This window comes from Monodelphis domestica, chromosome 6 (assembly GCF_027887165.1).
Source record: "Monodelphis domestica isolate mMonDom1 chromosome 6, mMonDom1.pri, whole genome shotgun sequence".
Classification (NCBI taxonomy): domain Eukaryota; kingdom Metazoa; phylum Chordata; class Mammalia; order Didelphimorphia; family Didelphidae; genus Monodelphis; species Monodelphis domestica.
Genome location: NC_077232.1, coordinates 284,048,274 through 284,072,798, shown reverse-complemented (window position 1 = coordinate 284,072,798; position 24,525 = coordinate 284,048,274).

Below are 24,525 nucleotides of genomic sequence, written 5' to 3'. Positions count from 1 at the left end.
AATATTATAAACAATTTTATCAGTAGCTTGTAAAATGAATAAGAGGTTGGGTCATCAGAAGAGAGTTAGGTGTCAATGAAAACCAGAAGTTTGAAGGAATGGAAATGACCAGTCACATTATGTGGTGAACATATTGGAAATATTCATAGCTCAATATTAGAAATATGATGAAGAACTTACATATCATCTTGTTCCTGAGTTGTGTCTAGGACCAACTTTTGCATTTCACACACTGGAAACTGAAGCATCCTGTGTTAATATGAGGATCAAATGGACTGAGATTTTCCAGATGACCTCTTAAGAGGGAAACAAATGACCTCTGGTTGGGGATTTAGAGAACTAGAGAACTTAGAGAACTATTAGCACCAGTATAAGACACTTGCCCAGTCCTCTAAGAAGCAGATTGGTAGTTTGTTCTTAATGAGGCTAATATTACACATATTAATGAAGTTTGGTTGAAATCATGTCTAATTGGTATTTCCAGTACATTACTTATCATATGAAATAATGTATTGGCTGTAAACATGCATGCACCATAGTCTGAGTCTGGGGAAGGACCAGAGAGAGAGAACCTCATTCTATCTTATGAAAGTTCCCAGGGGCAGAACTCTTCCTGCCTGCTGGGGATCAGAGAAACACCATTCCATTAAATATAAGTCTCCTGACTGGCCTTTCCTGCTTGCAGTGATCCCTTTCTGCTTGCCATAGATTAGAAAGAGAACTTCAGTATGCCAGTTCCCTAAGATGGCCTGCAGGAGCTTTGTCCTCACTACAGGGGATTGTTCTGACTATAAGGGATATTCTGACTATAGGGAATGGTCTAATTAATCTGCAGGGATAGGACAGAAATGATGTTCCATATTCTTTCCTTGACAGGTCCATTTTCCTTAGTTGTCTAACAACCTGAGAAGATGCTACTCTGAGGGTGAACTTCTAGTGGTGTTAATAACACTCTTAAACTCATCAGAAATGAGTAACCAGACTTCAACTTAGTTATATCCTATTAAGTAAAATTCTTCTGAAAATATAGCTATCATTATACTCACCCATTCTTCATCCTCCACTGCCCACTTCTTTATTTCCATTCCCCTCAACTCACCAATGTTATACTCTAGAGCTCCCATCTAACCTTTACACTTTGCCCTCTAGTATATGTGTTCCATAGTTTTTAAATTTTTTAATGCTTTCACCTTTAATTTTTTCCCTTTTCCATTCCTTTAAGCTTCTCACTCCCATTGAAACCTGACTCTCTCCTGATGACAATTTCCCTGCCCATTCTTCCCTCAGTTGTTCCCCTTTGACTCACTGGTTTAGGTAGGAAGTTGAAATATTCTTGTGCCCCATTGCTATTTGCAGACAGTTCATCTATCTATGACTCAATAACCTCTTTTCTTTTGAAGTTCACTCATTCTATACCACCCAAACAAAATTCTAGGACCTATTGTCTACCAACCTCAATGAAACCCTCCTCTTCTTCTCCCCAATCCTTGTCTTCACACCAGGGAACTTCAATCTACTTATTAATAATTTTATTTTCTATGATTTCCTTTCTCAAGCCCACATTAATCATACAAAGAGATGGTCATATTTTTTTCTTGCCATAACAATTGCTTCTACAAATTAGTCTTCAATAAAGACTCAAACATTTTTTATTTTCATCTTCCTTCTGGAGAAATCCTGAGAACAGCAAATGAGCAAGGGGTTAGGCATCGGTGGCTCACTAACAGGAGCAAGAGATACTTTAAAAGGCATTTTTTATTTTAATTTTTATTAATTAATTAATTTAGAATGGTTACATGATTCATATTATTATCTCCCTCTCCTCCTTCCCCTGGGTTTTACAGATATCATTTGTCATGACCTATTTTCATATTATTAATATTTGCAATAGAGTGATCATTTAGAGTCTACATCCCCAATCATATCTCCATCAAACAATGTGATCAAGGAAATGTTTTTTCTTCTGGGTTTCTACTCCCACAGTTCTAGAAAAGCACTTTTCCTTATACAGGAGAAGACATGAATATTGTTCACTAATATCAGTGAATTATTTGGACCAAATGGAAGAGATAATGCTTGTATAGCAAATCCAGATGTGTACCCTTTCCAGAGATAATCCTAATGCTCAAATGACATACACTATTTATTTCTGAAATCACAGTGTTTCAAGATCTGCAATCACATGATTTCCTCAGGAGAATATTGGACTTAAAACCTTGAGCTTTTATGATAGAAAACTAAGAATCCCTGAAATATAGTGAAGTTTCCTATATGTGACCTTGCTTACTCACTTCTTCCTGCTCATTTCTGAACTCTGCCCATTATCTATTTTTCATGTTTGTGCAATACATATGCAAATATATATCCTTGAAAAAGCATTTACTTGATACTACCATCCTCTGAAGCTATTTCTCTATATCTCTCCTGTCATTGACAAGCTCTTAGAAAATAAGTTGTCTATACTCAGTGGTGTCAGGCCAACCCAGTTTGGGAGAGAGTCAATTGTTAAATCTTGAAGTTAAAACATTACATGTTGGAAATATATGCTACAAATCAGGACTTGACCTATTGTTGATTTTATAAATTTAAGAAAAAGCTAGGGGAAATGTTAATAATGTAGACTAAAGTTAAAAGTGTGCTGAATAAATTTTTCTTCCCTGGGGAAGCAGTTTGTTAAAAATTCACAAAGTGTATCTCAATGATAATAAATTCTTCAATTCTCTACTAGCCCTCACTTCATTACAGAAGTTTATATACAAAAATATATATACTTTCTTTTGTGGAAACTATCTCCTTCCTACTTTGTATAATTTATACACTTATGCTTAATAAAGAATTATTAAAAGAATTTACAGCTAATACAAAATCAAATTTTTAAAAATGTGACTTGTAGGGTGAAAGGGGAAGATTACTTAATATGTTGTTTCCTTTCCCCTAACCATTCCCTAGAAAGATAATGGAATCCTAATAGAGGAATTGTTTTATCATGAATCCACTCATTTATTCCTCAATATTTTGCAATATGAATCTATTAATTGCCAGATTTGATGGTCTGTTCCTGCTCCTTAGACTTCCTGATTCTTTACAGTATCCAGCATTGTTGACTGTCCTCTTGAGAATTCTCACTACTTTGCCTTTTCTTGGTATTATTCTGCCATTTCTCTTCCTACCTGCCTGACCCTAATCCTTGTCAGTTTCGTTTGTTACTTTTTGGCAACTATATCATTGCCCTTTACTGTAATGCCCTCTGAGGCTTTGTCCTGGCTTTTTACACTTTTATCAGAACTCCTTTCTTTAGGGAATCTTTCCATTCCTATGGATTTAATTTCTAATATAGCCAAATCTATATGTACAACCTTCATTCTGATCTTAAATCCCATATCTCCAACTCCTTACTTGGAAAATTCACTTAGATGTTACATAGGTATCTCAAATTCAAATTTTCATTCCACCCCTCAAGAAATAATCTTCATTTTCTACCCTCAGCCCATCTTTTTTTCTAACTTCCTTACTACTGTCAGAGTATCACTATCAGTCTAGTCATCTATTTCCACAACCTTGGAATTATTCTTGACTTTTCCTTGTCTTTTACCTTCTATATTTAACCAACTGTCAAGTCTTCTTAATTTTAAGTCTCCAATCTATCTCATATGTCTCCTCTTCAATTACACAGCAATCTTTGTTATTTTTGCCCTCACCACCTTTTTCCTGGACTCTAAAAACTGAACTCCAATTTGTTCTCTGCATAATTGCTAAATTAACTTTCCGAAATCATCGTTTTAATCACATCTGTCTTCTGCTCAAGAAACTCTAGTAGGTCTCCATTGTTGCTAAGATAAAAATATGGACTCTTCTCTATGAATTTTAAAACCCTTCTGAATGTGGGTCCAGCCTATCATTCCAGTTTATACATTATTTCCACTCTCAAACTGTATGTTCCAGTCATACTGTCAGCTTTGTTGTTTCTTGTATATAACATCTGATATTCCACAGGCTATTACACATGACTAAAATGTCCTACCTCCTCACCTTAGCTTCTTAAAATCAAGACCCAGTTCAAATGTCACCTGCTCTGAGATTTTTACCTATACTGATACCAAAACTGAATTTATTTTTATAATCTTTGTATTTATTTGTCAGAGGATTCTACAGAACTTTAAAACTATCTAAGATCTATTAAAATTTTGTCTTTGTATCTTTAGTATCTAGCATGGTTTCTGGCTTAATAAATGCTTATTAAAGTACATTGAATATAGTACTTGATAACTGTATCAATGGAAACAACTGCATGGCCCATTAATTTATTCCTACATGCATAGTTGAGCTGATTACTTTTAAAGAACCATGGATCTCATCCAGCTAGCCAAACATTCAATAAGCATTTCTTCCTCGTAGAGCTAAAAAAGCTACTCTGAATTCTTGATCATAAGAAGAAAAAGTAGGAGAGATTGCAGAGTGTGTCCTGGTATTTTTCTAGTCTGTCTAATTACCTATAAAAGGAAAGAATAATGACCCAGGAAGGGCATGCACAGACATTTTGTAACTGGCTATACTTTTCCTTATGCTATGTTTCTTGGGAAGAATGTTATGTTTTTGAATATAATGATTGGGGTACATAAAGATAAAAAACTCTGACAGTTACTTTCCTGCAGGAATTTGAACTTTCCTGTCTGCTAGATGATACCTTTCAAAAAAGCTGACAAGATAATCCTTATCACCTTCAGGTCTTAGGTAATATATGAAAATTCTCCAAGTGATTAATTGGGACTGATTTCAATTTTCATTTTTAATTGCAGTTTAAAAATGTGGGCAAAGGCAAGCATAGGGTTTATTTGGTTTTATTAAGACGTGTGTGTTTTTAAACACAAGTCCCTCAATAAATCTACTTAATCATATTGATATATATACAATTGCCCACTCCTTCAGCTGTAGGAAGAGGAGCCTCACTTAGCCCTCTTCTCAACCTCAAATCTAAATGAAAACCTTTCCTTTGTGGCAAAGCAACTCTCATGTCCTAAATTCCCTCCTAAATTCAGTTAATTCCTTCCCCTTCCTGAATAGTTTCCCTTACGTGAAAATTAATATGGACCTACATGTTTACACAGGCAATCAGGCTTGCCCATGACTCCTTTGATTACAACTCATCTTCTGAATTATTCCTTTGCTAAAGTGATCACTGCTTCCTTCAACCTAAAACTGGAAGGTATAAACTTTGTACCATAGTTATCAAAAACAAAGGGTACTTAAATATCATCTAGTCCAACACTCTGATTTTACAGATGAGGAAAGTGAACTACAGAGAGGTTGTGACTTGGCCAAGATCTCCTAGTAAGTAGCAGAGAAAGGTTTTGATCTTAGGATCTTCAGCTACAAATTGAGTGCTCTTTCCACTATAGTAAATCATATGCACCACTTCTGCTACTCTAATCTTTTTCTGTATATTTACTTTCTACTAGTATTATATGTGTTTCCTTACTTGAGTATAAATTCCTCAGTAGCAGAGAGGCATTTATCATTGTGCTTCAAACTGAGGGATGAGAGATAACAAATTAAACAATCCCTGACCTCAAAGAGCTTATCTTGTCTTGGGAGATTGCATATATGGGTGTTTATATGTGCATGTATATAGATGTATATTATATTTATCATATAAATACAAATATATAGAGAATGAATGCAGTATTTGCTGTAGTGGTTTTAAGTGATCTTTCAGAAAGAAATAGAGGAAAGGAATGGGAGACAGACAGAGCAGAGAGACAGGAGGGAGAAAGATAATATTAAATCCAACAACACATTCTGATACTGGTAACCTCACCAGTTCAATGCTGTCATAAAAACTTTTATGTTATGAATTTAAATTTTGAAAACTAAGTAAACACACAGATTAATGATACATTCACTTGCCATCCTCAGTCATGTGTGTGTGTGGGTGTGTACATGTATGTGTTGGGTGGGTGGGTGTGGGTGGATGGGTGGATGGGTAGAGCAGGAAAAGGTTAGAAGATGAGGTACATTAAAGAGAACTATATTTTACATAAGAGCAGTAGTAATTCCAATAACCATAAAGCTTTTAGAGCTTCCAAACACCTGGTTCCTTCTCAGTTTCATGATTAAATTGCATTTTGCTCTTCTTTTATAAAAATAAAAATGTTTATCTGAAACAAAAATATGCCCAATAATACAAAATGTAGGAGCAATTTTTATTCATTATGTATGAAGAAGATGCCAGGAAATGTAAGGTCAACAGAATAGAATCAAAGCACAGGATATATAAGGTCAGTCTCATGATGTGATATTTCACAGGCCATGTTTCCTCCATTATGTATTCTACAGTCATTTAACCATGGAGTAATCAGAACTACTGATTTAAGAGAGAGAAGAGAACAAATAATATCCTTATATACATTCTTATTCCAAAGTTGCTAAATCCTAAAACGTTTCATTTGTGACATAGAATTGTTTCTTTTTTTAACAACCGTCTCTTTGGTTAATAGCATGCATAATATCTAGGAAGCAAAGAAATAAGCATTTATTACCATCTAGTATCTGGCAAGCACTTTACAAATATGATCTTATTTGATCCTCACAACAACCCCAGGAGGTTGTTGGTGGTGTTATTCCTATTTTATAGAAAAGTCCCATCTTTCATAGGAAGTTTTTCCAACTCCTCTTAATTCTAGTGTCTTTCTTCATTTAATAATTTCCTATTTATCTTGTATATACCTTGTTTCTACATGCCTGCTTGTTGTCTCACCCAATAGATTATGAGATATTTGAGGGTAGGGACTGTCTTTTATCTCTTTGTATCCCCAAGGCTTAGCCCAGTGCCTGGTACACATAGCAGATGCTTAATAATTGTTTACTGACTGACTGAAGTTGAGTGATTTGCCCTGAATCAAACAATGAAAAAGAGTCTGAGACTATATTTGAACCCAGGACTTCCTTACTCCAGGATCAGTGCTCCATCCACCTCAATACCTTGCAACCTCTGTCTGTACTCACTAAAAGTGTGATATTATATGAAGATTTAGTCAGCCTAGATCTTCCACTAAGTACATGCAGAACCTTAATTAAGTCACAATAATATCTCTGGGTCTCCATTTTCTTATGAGCTGCTGAAGTAGCTAAAACCTTCAAGCTCTAAATTTCCAACATTCACTAATTCTATATAAAGTGAAGAAGCATCCGAGAGTTGCCTAGGATAGACAAAGCTCCAGCAGCTACTGTTTTTCTCCCCTGACTTAAAAGGATGGAAGTGGCAGTTCAAGGTCACAGTCAGTTATCCTCACTTTCACTGTTGATACTTTCAAGAAAGGAAAACAGTTTGCAACAATCTGGCACTGAGAGCTGCTGGAAATCTACTGAATTTCTGTTAGACCCCAGATTTAGTCCCAACAAAAACCAGGCTGGTGCCTTTTCTTTAATTTGCATAACAGTGTGTTCAGGGAAAACAAAAATATGCATATGAGAAATATTGAAATGGCAAAAAGACTTGCATACTGCAATAAGCAAAGATAGTGCCAAAGTCTCACTGGAGAAAATGAGTGTAATAGAGTAGAATCAGCACTGGGTTCATAAGTCACAAGACCTCTTTTCAAAGGCCAATGTTGCTTGATGAACAGCTATGTATGTGCCTTTGAGCAAATGACAACCTTCTCAACTGAATTTCTTCATCTGTAAAAATGACAGGGTACAACTCAGTAATCTTTAAGATCTCTCTCTGTCCTAACTCTATAATCCCATTATCTTGGGCGCTGGAGATAGCAGGAGATATGCTAAGTTCTTTCTGAGTTAAATTAGATATCATTTGATTCTGTGGTTTGCTAAACAAAAAATAAGGTAAGAGAGAACCCAGTTCCTTGATGAATTCATTTCGCCTGACCACAATGAACTACATACTTGAGTCTTGAGAAAACTGGAAGATATGATTGCGGAACCACTATCAGTGATATTTGAAATGTTGTTGAAATGAGAAGAAATGTTACAAGATTGGAGCAAGGCAAATATAGTTCTGGTTTTCAAAAAGGGAAAGAGCAGCATCTTGACATCTATTCCTGGGAAAATTCTAATATGGTTCATTAAAGAGATGGTTAGTGAATGTCTAGAAAGGGAAACAGTGTTAACAAAGAGTTAGCTGGACTTCAACATGAATGGGAAATAGTCAACATTTTTTTTTAAACAAAAACACTAAATGAGATCAAGGCAATGTTTTGGAGGTAGTCTTAGCTTTTGTTGTTGTTGTTGACTCTTCATTATTCCTTTGGAATTTTCTTGGCAGAGATACTAAAGTGGTTTGCAGATTCTTTCTCCAGATCATTTTACAGATAAGGAAACTGAGATAAACAGGGTGAAGTGACTCATCCGGAGTCACACAGCTAGTGAGGGTCTGAGGCTAGAAGTGAACTCAAGAAGATAAATCTTCTTGATTCCAGGATTGGTACTCTATCCCCTGTGTCACCTAGCTGTCAACTTAGGGTTTTAGCAAAGCTTTTGGCAAAGTTTTTCATACTCTTCTTGTGAAGATATTAATGACATGAGAATATAGTTAGATTTAGAAATTAGGAAATTTAGCTAACATAGTGAATGATGGAGTTGGCATTTATAAGGTCTTGACAGGCTAGAGCATTTGGATTTAATCTAAAACGTTTTAATCCAATAGGGAAAAATCTTCCACTGAAGCATTAAAAATCAACTTCACAAGAATGAGACGGGTTTGGCATGGTTACAGAGCAGTTGTTTGGGAAAAGGTCACATGATTGTAAACACAATACGAGTTAACATTGTGATATGTTAGGAATAAAAACTAATACGTTCTTGAACTATAAAAAGGGCCATACCCTCCAGAAAAAGAAAGATGAGAAAAAGCTATTGGTAAACTGGATCATGTCCAGAGGAAGGCAATAAGATTAGTGAAGGGCCTTCAGTTCATGACATAAAAATGGGTCAAAGAGACTGGGCATGCTTTATTCTAGCAAAGAAAAGACTCAAGGAATTGATACGATAGTTGAATGCTGTGTTTGTTCGTATAGAAGAAGGACTGGACTTGTTCTGTTTGACCCCAATGAACAGAATCAGTTGTAATGCTAGAAGTTACAAAAAGAGGTATTTAGACTTGATGTCAAGAAAAACTTTCTGAAATTGAGAGCTGCCCAAGAATGTAAGGAGCTGCTAATGACAGGGAGTGAGTCCCTCTACTTATACAAACAGAAGCTGAATGACCTCATGTTGGCATGTATGAATTAGACTAAATCACCACTGAGGTCCCTTGCTGCTCTCAAGTTCCATGATTCTGTGAATATACTTGGGAAAAAAGAGCCTAAGAGAAAGGAGCTTTTAAAAGAGAAAGGATTTCTTCTATATATTTACAACAGGAGACAGCTGGCTTAAATGTAAGGAAAACTTCTTCCTTGTATCTAGTAACAGAAGTTCTGTAGAGCTGTTCTCCTTTCATGGCAGATGGAGAAGACATCCTGCTTTCTGAAATGACAGGTGAACTAAAAGGGTTCTTGTAAATAAAAGAAAAACTACTTAAAACCCAGTGTGGCTGTATGGCTTAAAAATACTTTTTGAACATGTTATTTCCCTTAAATGGAGATTTTACAAGAAAACATGATACTTGACTCAGTTTTTCATAAACTTGCGCTATTAGAGATAGAATACACTTTCTTACACATTGGCTAGTTCATGTGACCTAAGCTGGAGTTCATAGAGCAGAGATTTCAGGGAGGCAATGAACTTAGATGGAAAAAATATATAATATCTCTATTTTCACTGACTTCTAACTGTAATTTAGCATTTCTTTCAATTATGATTGTAAGCAACCAATATTCTAAGAAAGGAACAATAGGCTTTATGGAGGTCTCTGACCTGAAAAGGTTAAGAATCCCCAATTTAATGCAGACCCTTTTATTTTACTGTTGAAAGAACCAAAATCCTAGAGGACTCATCCTAGATTATGGTAATCCTTGCATACAGAACAGAGCCCATGTCTCCTTAGCCCCAACTAAATGCTTTTGAGACTAACTACAAAACTGAGCTTTCAATTAAATTAAGTTCAATTTAATTCAATTGATATTCAAATTCATTTTGTTCTTTAAATTCAGGACCTCCTTTGAAAGAAGTGACAATGCCAGGGAAACCAATACTTTCAATCCTAGGATTCTATCATTACTTATGTAATTAGGAGTGATCAATTTTCTTATGGAAATATATTTTTAAAAATAACTGATTTCTGTGGGAAGTGTAAGTGATTCTTTCCTCATTTTTTTGGCAAGAAATATTTTAAAACTGGTTCTTGGCTCAACTGGCAGTCCTTCAAATGTCTTAGTTAACAAGAGTTACATATAGTAGCCAAATTCTCAATTAAGTAAAATCCTACTTAACTTTAAATCACACACACCATTTATCATAGTTATTAGACTAGCTGGGCCAAAAAACATTTAGGTTTCACTTCACTGGTGTCTCATTTCAGTGATGAATTAGGAGATCTTTACAAGTTTCTTAGTTAACTACTATCATCTAAAATGAGAATTTAAAAATGGTATGAGAATGTGAGGTGTGATAGCAATATTTAATATTAACTTAACCTAAGGTGGAGAAATAAGATATGAATTATTTCATTCATTCATTCATTCATTCATTCATTCATTCATTCATTCAAAAATAGTCATTCATTTTCCCCCCTTTAGGTCCAGCATTGTGCTGGATTTCTTTTATAGGCAGTAAGGGTACCTCAGTTAGAGCCAGTACTAAAGTGCCAATTAGTTAATAAGCATTTCACAAAAGGATACCATGTGCCAATCACAGTGTTAAGTGCTGGTAAGAAAGGCAAAAAGAAATAAACAAATAAAAACACCAAAAAAGAGAAACAATCATTGCTCTCCAGGGGTTTAATGAAGGAAGACAATAAACAACTATATAAAAACGGGGAGGGGGCTGTATAGACACACATATATACATTTATATATACATATATACATGTATATACATATACATTTTGGGGGCAAATTTGGAGATAATCATAATAACCATGAAGGGAAGGCAGTAGAGTAAGGAGGATAGGGAAAGACTTCTAATACAATGTATAAATTTAGTTGAGATTTTAAGGAAGTGAAGGAAAGCAAGAGAGAGAAAATCTAAACACTGGAAACAGCCAGTGGAAATATATAAATTTTGGAGACATATCTTATCAAGGAAGAGCTTGTGGTCAAAATGGATGAATAAAAGGCTTTAGGCTGCTAGAGCTGGATCAGACCTCAGAGGTTATCAAAGACAACTTCTATTGGAGTATGCCCAATAAGAATTCTATCTCTGCTGGAAGACTTATAGTAAGAAAAAAAATAGATATCTTTCTAAGGCAGTTCATCCCACTTTTACACAACTCTGTTAATTGGACATTCTTTACATAGAACCCAGCCCTGCAGTCATTTCTTCCCATTCCCTTTAGTTCTACCTTTTGATGTCAAGTAAGTTTCATTTTTCCTTCATCAAAGGTATCAAAAATGTGGCCATATCTACAAATTTTTGAAACTCCTTTCTATTTAACTTTAACTTCAGTTTTATAGGATTACTTTTTTAACATATTTATTTTTCCATGTTTATGTCATTCATTTTGTTTCTCTCCCTCCTCCCAGATGCAACAAACAATTCCCCTCGGTTGTACAAATGTTATGACTTGATACCTATTTCCATATTATTCATTTTTGCTAAAAAGCAGCCTTTATTTTATTTTTCTTAAACTGAGGCAAGAGAACATTTATTAGCAGGGACATGCTACCTGTCAAAGAGTGAGTCAGTGACTTGCCTCCATTTATACTAAAGACCAGAAGCAGACACAGTTCTTTTTTTATAGGGTTTTGGGGAATATAGAACAAAGAGCAAAACAGGATAGATGACATCATGGCACTAAGAACAATATAACTAGTTACAGAATTGAGAAACAGGGAACATGATTGATTAATAGGGCTTAGCAACAACCTCTCTTTTTCTTCCATGAGACTGAGAAAAACTCATCATTGGTGTCCAGAAATGAGATTTTTGGACAGCAAACTAGACTTCTTTGAAGGATAGTTTTGTGGCTAAAGATATGAGACCCAACTCCCTTTCTTTAAAAAAAAAATTTATATTAATTTATTTAGTCAATTTAGAACATTATTCCTTGGTTACAAGAATCACATTATTTCCCTCCCTCCCCTCCCCTCACCCTTCCTGCAGCCAATGTGCAACTTCATTGGGTATTACATGTGTCCTTGATCAGAACCTTATTCCATGCTGTTGGTGTTTGCATTAAGATGTTCATTTAGAGTCTACATCCCTAGTCATATCTTCTCGATTCATGTATTAAAGCACTTGTTTTTCTTCTGTGTTTCTACTCCCACAGTTTTTCCTCTGAATGTGGATGGTGTTTTTTTTTCGTAGATTCCTCCGAGTTGTTCAGGATCACTGCATTGCCACTAATGGAGAAGTCCATTACATTTGATTGTACCACTGTGTATCAGTCTCTGTGTACAATGTTGTCCTGGTTCTGCTCCTTTCACTCTAAATCAATTCCTGGAGGTAATTCCAGTTCCCATGGAATTCCTCCACTTTATTAATCCTTTGAGCACAGTACTATAACCAACATATACCACAATTTGTTCAGCCATTCCCCAATTGAAGGGCATCTCCTCATTTTCCAATTTTCTGCCACCACAAAGAGTGCAGCTATGAATATTTTTGTACATGTCTTTTTCCTTATTATCTCTTTGGGCCACAAAGCCAGCAGTGCTATGACTGGATCAAAGGGCAGAGAGCCCTTTAGCGCCCTTTGGGCATAGTTGCAAATTGCCCTCCAGATTGGTTGGATTAATTCACAACTCCACCAGCAATGCATTAATGTCCTAACTTTGACACATCCCCTCCAGCATTCATTACTTTCCATTGCTGTTATGTGAGCCAATCTGCTAGGTGTGAGTTGTTGCCTCAGAGTTGTTTTGATTTAAATTTCTCTGATTATAAGAGATTTGGAACACTTTCTCATGTGCTTATTAATAGTTTTGATTTCTTTAACTGAAAAATTGCCTATTCATGTCCCTTGCTCATTTATCAATTGGAGAATGGCTTGGTTTTTGGTACAATTGATTTAGCTCTTTATAAATTTGAGTAATTAGACTTTTGTCAGAGGTTTTTGTTATGAAGATTGTTTCCCAATTTGTTGTTCCCTTCTAATTTTGGTTGCATTAGTTTTGTTTGTACAAAAACTTTTAAATTTTATATATTAAAAATTATTGATTTTACATTTTGTGATTTCTTTAGCTCTTGCTTGGTTTTAAAGTCTTTCTTTTTCCTAAAATCTGACATGTATACTATTCTGTGTTCATATAATTTGCTTATAGTTTCCTTATTTATATTCAAGTCATTCACCCATTCTGAGTTTATCTTGGTGTAGGGTGGGAGATGTTGATCCATACCTAAACTCTCCCATGTTGTCTTCCATTTCCTAGTATTTTTAATCAAATAGTGGTTTGTGGTCCTAAAAGCTGGGATCTTTGGGCTTGTCATAGACTGTCTTGCTGAGGTCACTTACCCCAAGTCTATTCCACTGATCCTCTTTTCTGTCTCTTAGCCAGTACCAAATTGTTTTTGATGACCACTGTTTTATAGTATAGTTTGAGATCTGGGACTGCAAGTCCTCCTTCCTTCACATTATTTTTTTTTCATGATTTCCCTGGATAGCCTTGATCTTTTGTTCTTCCAAATGAACTTTGTTATGTTTTTTTTCTAATTCAGTAAAAAAGTTTTTTGGTAGTTCAATGGGTGTGTGTGGTAGAGGCATGGAGAGAGAGAGAGGAATTGCAATCCAAGCATGCAAGAAAAAAGCTGGGGACCTGATCTGCAAAATCAAGGAGATGGTTCCAAACAGAATGTTCCTAGGAGAAGGCAGTTGAAACTGGAAAGGACTTTGGGTCTGTCTCTCTCTCTGGGGTGGACTGACCAGGAGACTTTGGCTCTCTGGAATTTTACTGACCAAGAGTTGCAGGAAAGACAGGCCAAAGGAGAGACTTTCATGGTGGCTGGCTGAAGGAGAGAAGCCCTGAACTGATATTGTTAGTTTTTGTCCCAGGCTAAAGGACCCTTGAGGGGGGCTTCTGAAATTAGACTGAGAGACCTTGGTGGCTTTTGTGAATTGAAAGAAGAAAAGAAGATTTTAAACAGTTGTCCTTTTCTGACTGTCCCTCTGTCACTGCTGTAATTTCTTAATTCTTCCTATAACTCATTATAGATTAGGGGAAACCTCATCCCTCTTACCTCAGTTTCCCATCCTATTGTTTCCCAATAAACCCCTTACCTGAGAAAGAAAACAAGAGTATTTTATAGTTCACTGGGGGCGGGGGGGGGGGGGGTGGGGGAGGAAGCCAAAAGGCTTCAAGAAGTGAGTGGTTAAGGGAGGGAGTGAGGGAGGAAGAGGGTAGGAGAAAAATTAATCCATTAGCCATCAAATAGAGATCAATAGGCAGACCTCAGTGCATTCCCCTGTGGCAGCATCCCTCTATCTCAAGTGTCCCCCTACAGCAACCCTCTAATCTCAAGCCAGAGTACATCAGTCATTGCAACAAGAAATAGTGTCACACAGATTAACAATTCTATTACATATGACACTAAATAAGTAAATAAATTTGGGCAGGATTGTCAATTTTATTATGTTAGATCGTCCTACCCATGAGCAATCGATTTTTTTCCAAGTGTTTAGATCTATTTTTAATTGTGTGGAAAGTGTTTTGTAGTTGTATTCATATAGTTCCTGTGCTTGTCTGAGCAGATAGATTCCTAAGTATTTTATATTGTCTAGGTTGATTTTAAATGGAATTTCTCTTTCTAATTCTTGCTGCTGAGCTGTGTTGGAGATATATAGAAAAGCTGATGACTTATGTAGGTTTATTTTGTATCCTGCAACATTGCTAAAGTTGATTATTTCAACTAGCTTTTTGGTTGATTGTCTGAGGTTCTTTAAGTAGACCATCATGTCATCTGCAAAGAGTGATAGCTTGGTCTCTGCATTGCCTATTTTGATACCTTCAATTTCTTTTTCTTCTCTAATTGCTACAGCTAGTGTGTCTAGTACAATGTTAAATAATAGAGGTGATAATGGGCATCCTTGTTTCACTCCTGATCTTATTGGGAAGGCTTCTAATTTGTCCCTGTTGCAGATGATGTTTGCTGATGGTTTTAGATATATACTGTTTATTTTTTTTAGGAAAGACCCTTCTATTCCTATGCTTTCTAGTGTTTTCAATAGGAATGGGTGTTGTATTTTGTCAAAGGCTTTCTCTGCATCTATTGAGATAATCATGTGATTTTTGTCAGTTTGCTTGTTCATATGGTCAATTATGTGGATGGTTTTCCTAATATTGAACCATCCTTGTGTTCCTGGTATGAATCCTGCCTGGTCATAATGGATGACCCTCATGATGACCCTATGCGTCTCCACCTTCCTCATGTGTGTTTCTTGTAGTCAGCATATGGTAGGGCTTTGGATTCTAATCCACTCTGCTATTCCCTTGCGTTTTGTGGGTGAGTTCATTCCATTCACATTCAGAGTTATGATTACCAGCTGTGTATTTCCCAGCATTTGGATTTCTACTCCTAGTCCTGCCTTTTCCTCTTTAACTATTTCCATCTACAACAATGTTTTGTTTTTAATCAATTCCCCTAATTCCCACCCTTATTTTACTTCCCTTTCTACCCATTCCCTTTGTATTCCCCCCTTGTTTTCTTTAAAGTCTTTTTAAACTACCCCCACCCTCTCTCTCCCTTTTACTGCTTCCCTCCCCACAGGTCTGTTTATTACCCTCTATACCCTCTATAGGGAACAAATCAATTCTCTGCCCCAATGGTTTGAATTGTTCTTCCCTCTTTGAGTCAATATCAATGCATGTAAGAGTTGAGTATTTCCTATCTCCAACCTCTTTACCCTTCCAGTGTATTGATGTTCTCCCCCTTCCCACCATGAGCATCATTGTGACAAATAAATTCACCCTCCTTTTGTTTCTTTACCTATTTCTTTTAGTATTTACTAATACATATATCTATATACGTGTTTATGTCTTGGCATTTTATCCTGTATAGGTTGTCACTGTTCCCTCTAAGGGTAATTTTACTAGCTGCCCAGGTGATAATAACAATTTTTAAGAGTTAGCAGTGACCTCTTTTATTATAGGGATACATATCATTTTAACTTATTTTTAATCTTTAAAAAAAGTTGTTGTTTTTGTTTTGTTTTGTTTCCTTTTCTTTTTTCCTCTTTTTAAATTACATTTTGGTGATTGTCTTGCGTTCTGTGCTTGGACATCAAATTTTCTGTTCAGGTCTGGTCTTTTCATTGCAAATGCTTGGAATTCTGTTTTGTTAAATGATTGTACTTTCTCCTATAAGAATATAGTCAGTTTTGCTGGGTAATTGAAACTTGGTTGTAGACCCAGTTCCCTTGCTTTTCAGAATATCATATTCCATGCCTTTCAGTCCTTCAATGTAGATGCAGCCAGATACTGTGTTTTTCTCACTGTGGTTCCATGGTATCTGAATGACTTCTTCTTAGCAGCTTGTAATATTTTTTCCTTGGTCTGATAGTTCTTGAATTTGGCTATATCCTGGGTTCTGTCAGTTGGGGATTAAGTACAGGAGGTGATCTGTGGATTCTTTCAATCTCTCCTTTTCCCTCTTGTTCTAGAATATCAGGGCAGTTTTCTTGGATAATTTCCTGTAGTATGATGTACAGGCTTTTTCTTTTGTCATGGTCTTCTAGTAGACCAATGATTCTAAAGTTATCTCTCCTAGAACGATTTTCTAAATCTTCTGTTTTGTGAATGACATACTTCATATTTTCCTCAATTTTTTTTCATTCTTTGCTTTTGTTTTATAGTGTCCTGCTGCCTTGTGAAGTCACTTTATTCTAATTGTTGTATTCTGGTTCTTAAAAACTGGATTTCATCCCTGGCTTTTTGGTCATCCTTCTCCTTCTGATCTGATTTTCTTTGGAGGTCATCTTTCATCTTCTTTGCCTCATCTTTCATCTCCTTTGCCTCATTTTTAAGCTGGTTGATTTTGTCTTTCAAGACACCATTTTCTTGATTTAGTTCAAATGCCTCTGTTTCTGGGTGACTTATCTTAGTTTTTAAGTTCTTTTTACAGTTGTTTTCTGCCTTTCTTAATTGTATTTTGAATTGTATTTTGAGTTCTTCCAGTACCTGTACCCAATTCACTGGGTTTTCTGTTTTTTGGAGTTCTCTCATCCTTCTCTGTTCCTTTTGCTCTTTGTTCATTGCCTATATAGAGGCAGTTGATTGTAAATTCTTTTTTCTTTTTCTGTTGTTTGCTCATATTTACCCCCTTATTTACTCCCTACTGTTGCTTGATCTTTTGCTCCTCTCATTTTTTTTTTGTGGTTTTAGGCTTTTCTTTCTGCCTTCAAACTTGGAATTTTGTCAGTAAATTTCTCAGTGCAGTCTGTGGGGGAGGGGTTTTGGAGCTTGAGCTTCCCAGTCCTCTGAAGGCTTTGATGGGATTAGGTCTGGCTGGTTTGCTGTATGTGCCCTGAGGCCAAAACCTTGTAAAGGGGAGGGGAAATATAGAGTGTCTCCACTGCTGCAACTATGCCTTCCACTCTGCACTCTGCATTTCTCCTCTGTCTGCTTTCCCACTGTCTGTGTTGGAAGCTCTGAGCCTGGCACAGCTTTACCCCCAAGGTGCTCCCTCCAGACCAGAGCCTTTGTCCACCCAGAGGTTCCAGCTGCCTCCAGGGGCTAAGTGCTCTAGGTGGGGGAGGGGTCCTGGGACCTTCCTTCTTTCCCCTGACACTGGAGTGTTCTCGAATTCTGGCTTTGGGGGGCATACCTTTTAAGTTGAGTTCAGCAGGAGGGTTTCTTGGCTCTGTCTTATTGTTAGGTTTGGTTTTCAGTCCTGTAGGAGCATTTAGTTTGTAATCAGTTAGGAAGGGTTTTCAGAGGTCTGAACATTTGCTCACTCTATGCCTCCATCTTGACCCTGCCCCCCTAAAAAGCAATCTTTAAAAGCCCAAAACTCAAACCATATACCTATGTATATAAGCAATAAGTGATGCCATATGTTTTTCTTCCAAGTTTCTACTCTCATAGTTCTTTCTTTCAATGTGAATAGCATTCTTTCTCATAAATCCTTCAGGAGTGTCCTGGATTATTGCATTACTAGTAGTAGTAAAGTCCATTACTTTGGATAGATCCACAATGTTTTACTTCCTATGTACAATGTTCTCTTGGTTCTGCTCATTTCACCCTGCATCACTTCATTGAGGTTCTTCCAGTTCATATAGAAATTCTCCAGATAATCATTCCTTACAGCACAATAGTATTTCATTACCATCATATACCACAAATTTTTCAGCCATTCCAGAATTAGAGGAGACCCCATTGTTTTCCAATGTTTTGCCACCACAAATAACACAACTGTGAATATTTTCATACAAATATTTTTCATTATTATCTCTTTGGCATACAAACCTAGTAGTGGTATTCTTGGATAAAAGGATATGCAATCTTTTAAAGTCCTTTAAGCATATTCAAAATTGCCCTCCAGAATGGTTGGATCAATTCACAACTCCATCTGAAAGGCATTAGTGCTCCAATTTTTTTACATCACCTTCAACATTTATTACTTTCCTTTGCTGCCATATTGGCCAGTCTGCTAGGTGTGAGGTGGTACCTCAGAGTTGTTTTGATTTTTAGTTCTCTAGTTAGGAGGGATTTAGAACACTTTTTCATGTGATTATGATAGTTTTTATTACTTCATCTGAAAACTGCCTATTCATGTCCCTTGACCATTTGTTAATTGGGGAATGGCTTGATTTCTTGTACAATTGACTTACTTCATTATTTTTGGGAAACTAGACCTTTGTCAGAGAATTTTGTTATAAAAATTTTCCCTACTAATTTTGGTTACATTGGTTTTATTTGTACAAAAACTTTTTAATTTGATATAATTAAAGTTATTCATTTTCATTTTGTCATTTTCTCTGTCTCTTGCTTGGTCTTAAATTTCTTCTTTTCCCATAGATATGACAGGTATACTATTCTATGTTAACATATTTTGTTAATAATTTCCCTCTTTTTATTAGTCATTTATCCATTTTGAATTTATCTTGATATAGGGTGTGAGATGTTGATCTAAACCTAATTTCTCCCATACTTGTTTCCAAAATTCCAAACAGTGTTTTTAAATAGTATGTTCTTGTCCCAAATGTTGGGTTTATTGAATATAGTCTTGTTATGTCATTTACTCCAAGTCTATTCCATTTTTCCACCCTCCTCTTTCAGCCAGTACCACATTGTTTTGACGATCACTGCTTTATAGTACAGTTTGAGATTTAGTATTGGTAGGCCTCTATCATTCACTTTTTTTCCCATTGGTTCCCTTGATATTCTTGATCTTTTGTACTTCCAGATGAACTTTGTTATAATTTTTTCTAATTCTATTAAAAAATTTGGTAGTATGTAGATTAATTTGTTTAGAATTGTCATTTTGATTATATTAGCTCATCCTACCCATGAGCAATTAATATTTTTTCAATTATTTAGATCTAGTTTTATTTGCATGAAAAAATTTTTATAGTTATATTCATCCTGAATTTGTCTTGGCAAGTAGATTCCCATATCATTTTTATCTAGTTATTTTAAATGAAGTTTCTCTTTCTAATGTATGCTGTTGAGTTTTGCGGGTAGTATATAAAAATGCTGATGATTTATGTGTTTCTTTTGTACCCTGCAACTTTGCTAAAATTATTATTTCCACTAGCTTTTTAGTTGAATTTTTTTAGAATTCTTTAAGTATACCATGTAAGGGTTAAAATTAATGGTTGGACTAAATATATAAAAATGTGGTTTCTGAGAATATATTACTCAAGTCAGGATGACTTTTTATAGTAGTTTATTTACAAAAAGAGAAAGAGTGAAAGTAAGGGAAATGAGAAACAGAGACAGAGACAGAGACAGAGAGACAGAGAGAGAGACAGAGAGAGTAGATAATTACTTCAGCTCCATACAAACCAGGCAGGGCTTCAGAGGCCCCTGCAAAGGGGGTCCCAAAGGTAAATTAAACAAGGGTTATAGCCACAATGCCTCCTCCAAGACAAGGGGCCTCTACAAAGGCTAGTACCTCCAGAAAAGCCAGGAAACAGTCAGCCTTTTCACTCACCCATGTGGTAATCCTAAGGGAAGATCCACGTCCCAGCAAATCCTTAACCAACTTCAAAAACGCTTGAAGAACTGCCAAGATGTGTGTAGAACCCCCTCACAGGAAGTTGTGACTGTTTTTAAAGATGCTTCATTATGTCACTTTATGTGTATTCCTTCCACTTTACATGGACCAATTGTAGCTTTAGCTTTGCTCAAGACTGCCCAGGGGACAGTCAGTTGTTTCTGATTTGTTATCCACTATAGCACACATGCATCACAGTCCTTCCCCCCACGTAAGAATAGTGGGGTATATGTACTTCTAGAGATTGAATCTAAAAATAGCTAGGGGAGAATTAATTCAATCTTTAAAATCATCATAGCATCTGCAAAGAGTAATAGTTTAGTTTCCTCGCTGCCTACTTTGATCCCTTCAATTTCTTTTTCATCTCTAATTGCTATTGCTAGCATTTCTAGTACAATATTAAATAGTAGTGGTGATAATGGGCGTCCCTTCTTCACTCCTGATTTTACTGGGAATGCTTCTATCTTATCTCCATTGTAAATGATACTTTCTGATGGTTTTAAATAAATACTACTTGTCATTTTGAGGAAAAATCCTTTTATTCCTATACTTTTTAGTGTTTTCAAAAGAAATGGGGGTCTTGTAGTTTGTCAAAGGCTTTTTCTGCATCTATTGAGATAATCACATGATATCTATTAGTTTGGTTATTAGATATTAGATAAGGTCATTAGATATGGTCAAGTATGTGGATGGTTTTCCTACTATTGAACCAACCTTGCATTCCTGGTATAAACCCCACATGGTCATAGTGAATAATCCTTGTGATAACCTGCTGTAGTCTTTTACCTAGTATTTTATTTAAGATTTTTGCATCTATGTTTATAAAGATGTTGGTGTATAGTTTTCTTTTTCTTTTTTGTCTTCCTTGCTAGAGAATCAGTACCATATTTGTATCATATAAACAATTTGGTAATATTCTCTCTATGCCTATTTTTTTCAAATAGCTTGTATAGTATTGGGATTAATTATTCTTTAAATGTTTGATAGAAATCACTTGTGAATCCATCTGGCCATGGTGATTTTTTCTTAAGGAGTTCCTTGATGGTTCTTCAATTTCTTTTTCTGATATGGGATTATTTAAGTATTCTATTTCCTCTTTTGTTAATCTAGGAAATTTATATTTTTATAAATATCCATTTCATCTAGATTAACATATTTTGTTACAGAATTGGCTGAAATAGATCTTAATAATTGCCTTAATTTCCTCCATTAGGGGTGAGATTGCCATTTTCATTTTTGATACTGTTAATTTGGTTCTCTTTCTTTTTTAAAATTATATTAACCAATACTTTATCTGTTTTATTTGTTTTTTTTTTCACAATTTCAGCTCGTATTCTAATTTATTTGTTCAATAGTTCTTTTACTTTCAATTTCAATTTCTCCTTTAATTTTTAGGATTTCCAATTTGGTCTTTATCTGAGGGTTTTTAATTTGTTCTTTTTCTAGTTTGTGTTTAGTTGCATGCCTAATTCATAAATCTCTTCTTTCTCTATTTTGTTAATATAGGCACTCAGGAATATAAATTTCCCCCCAACTACTGCTTTGAATGTATTCCATAAATTTTGGTATGTTGTTTTCTCATTGTCATTCTTTTCAATGAAATTAGTAATAGTTTTTAGCATTTGTCCTCTCACTTGTTTTGGAGAATTAGATTATTTAATTTACAATTAATTTTTCATTTGCTTCTTCATGTACCCTTACTAATTATAATTTTTACCACATTATAATCTGGAAAAACACCACTTATTATTTCTGCTTTTCTGCATTTGTTTGCTATGTTTTTATGACCTAGTATATGATCAGTCTTTGTAAATGTACCATGTGCTGTTAAAAAGAAGGTATATTACTTTTTATCCCTATTAACTTTTCTCCATATATCTATTAACTCTAATTTTTCTAAAATTTCATTCACATAACTTACTTCTTTCATATTTATTTTTGGTTAGATTTATCTAGATCTGAGAAAGGGAGGCTGAGGTTTCCCACTAGTATAGTTTTACTATCTATTTGCTCTTTAAGCTCCAATAGTTTCTCTTTAAAAAATCTGGATGCTATACCATTTGGTGCATATATGTTGAGTACTGATATTTGCTTATTGTCTATATAGCCTTTTATCAGGATGTAATTACCATTCTTATCTCTTTTAATCAGATCAATTTTTACTTTAACTTTGTCAGATATCATGATGGGTACACCTGCTTTTTTTTCTCAGTTGATGCCCAATGAATTCTGCACCAACCTCTCACCTTTACCCTGTGTGTGTCTACTTAACTCATGTGTATTTCTTGTAGACAACATATTATTTTATTTTGGTTTTTAATCCACCCTGCTCTCCACTTCCATTTTATGGGTGAGCTCATCCCATTGATATTCAAAGTTATGATTACCACCTGTGTATTCCCCATCATTTTTATTTCCTCTTTTATTCCTGCTCTTTCTTCTCTCACTATTTTCCTCCATACCAGTGTTTTGCTTTTAATCAGTCCCCCTTTCCCCCACCCTTATTGTACTCTCCTTCCCACCTTCTCCCTTCTTATTCCTCTCCCATTTCTCTTTAGAGTATTTTAATTGCATCCAACTTTTCTCTCCCTTTTAATTCTCCCAATCCCATACCCCCCATCTTTTTTCCCTTTCTGCATCTCTAAAGGGTGAATTCTATATCCCTATAAATCTCGATGTCCTTCTCTCCCAGAATCAATTGCACTGACAATAAAGTTTAAGTATTACCTGTCACCACTCTCTTCCTCCCCTTCTTATAATTTTATTCTCCTTCACTCATGTGCCTCTTTATGTGGTATAATTTAGCTTATTTTACCTATTTCTTCCCATTTCTCTTAGTATAATTCTCTTTTTTTCCTCCTTAATTTTTTTACATATTGTCCTAAGCAGCTTAATACCACAACCTCTGTCTATGTATTTTCTAACATCTACTATGATAATGAAAACAATTTTTAAGAGTTACAGATATCATTTTTTCATATAGGAATAATCAATTTGTCCTTATTAAAGCCTTTAGGTTTTTTCTATCATGTTTACCTTTTTTATGGTTCTTTTGATTGTTGAATTTAAACATCAAATTTTCCATTTAATTCTGGTCTTTTCATTAGGAATGTTTGGGAATCTTCTATTTTATTAAATTCCCATACTTTTCCCTGAAAGTATATAGTCAGTTTTGATGGGTAGATGATTCTTGGTTGTAGACCCAGTTCTCTTGCGTTCTAAAATATCATATTCCAAGCCTTGCAGTCCTTTAAAGTGGAGGTTTGCAGGTCCTGTATAATCCGAACTGGGGCTCCATGATATCTGAATTATTTCTTTATGTCCACCCGCAGCATTTTCTCATTTGCCTGAAAGCTCTTGAACTTGGCTATACTATTCCTGGGAGTTGTCATTAGAGGATTTAATGCATGGGTTCGGGATGATCTGTGGATTCTTTCAACTTCTATTTTTCCTCTTATTCAAGAATATCAGGGCAATTTTCTTGTATAATTTCTTGTACTATGATGTCTAGGTTTTGTTGTTGGTTTTTTGTTTTTGGGGTTTTTTTTGGTCATGGAATTCAGATAGTCCAATAATTCTCAAATTATCTCTCCTGGATCTCTTTTCTAGTTCTGTTGTTTTTTCAATGAGATATTTCATGTTTCCTTCTATTTTTTTCATTCTTTTAATTTTGTTTTGTTATTTCTTGCTGTCTTGTAAAATTATTAACTTTTACTTGACTAATTTTAGTCTTTAAAGGCTTATTTTCAACTATGATCTTTTGATTTTTCTTTTTTGGTTTAGTCTATACTGCTTTTCATGGCTTCCAGGAAGTCAATTCTGGTCTCCAATTTGCTTATTACTTTATTTGATTTTTGTGCCTCTTTTTTCATTTGGGCAATTTTGTTTTTTAATCTGTTATTTTCCTTTTGTATTACTCTCATTGATTTTCCCCAATCTTCTTCTAATCTTTTTACTTGGTTCTTGAATTCCTTTTTGAATTCCTTTAGAACTTGTGATCAATTTCCCTTTTGAGGGAGGGAATTTGCATTTGTTTGCTAGTTTCTGATTCTCATCTGTTGCTTCTGTATTTTGCTTTATTCTCCTGAGAAATTTTCCAGGGTCGAGAGCTTTCTTTTTTTTCTGTTGTTTACTTCTCTTCCCACTGGAGGAAAAGATTTTTGCATGCTGGTGGTCATTGCTATCTTAATTTCTGTCTCATAGTGCTTTGCCTTGGGACTGTCTTCCATTCAGTTAGAGACTTGAGTAAAGGCAGGTAGATCT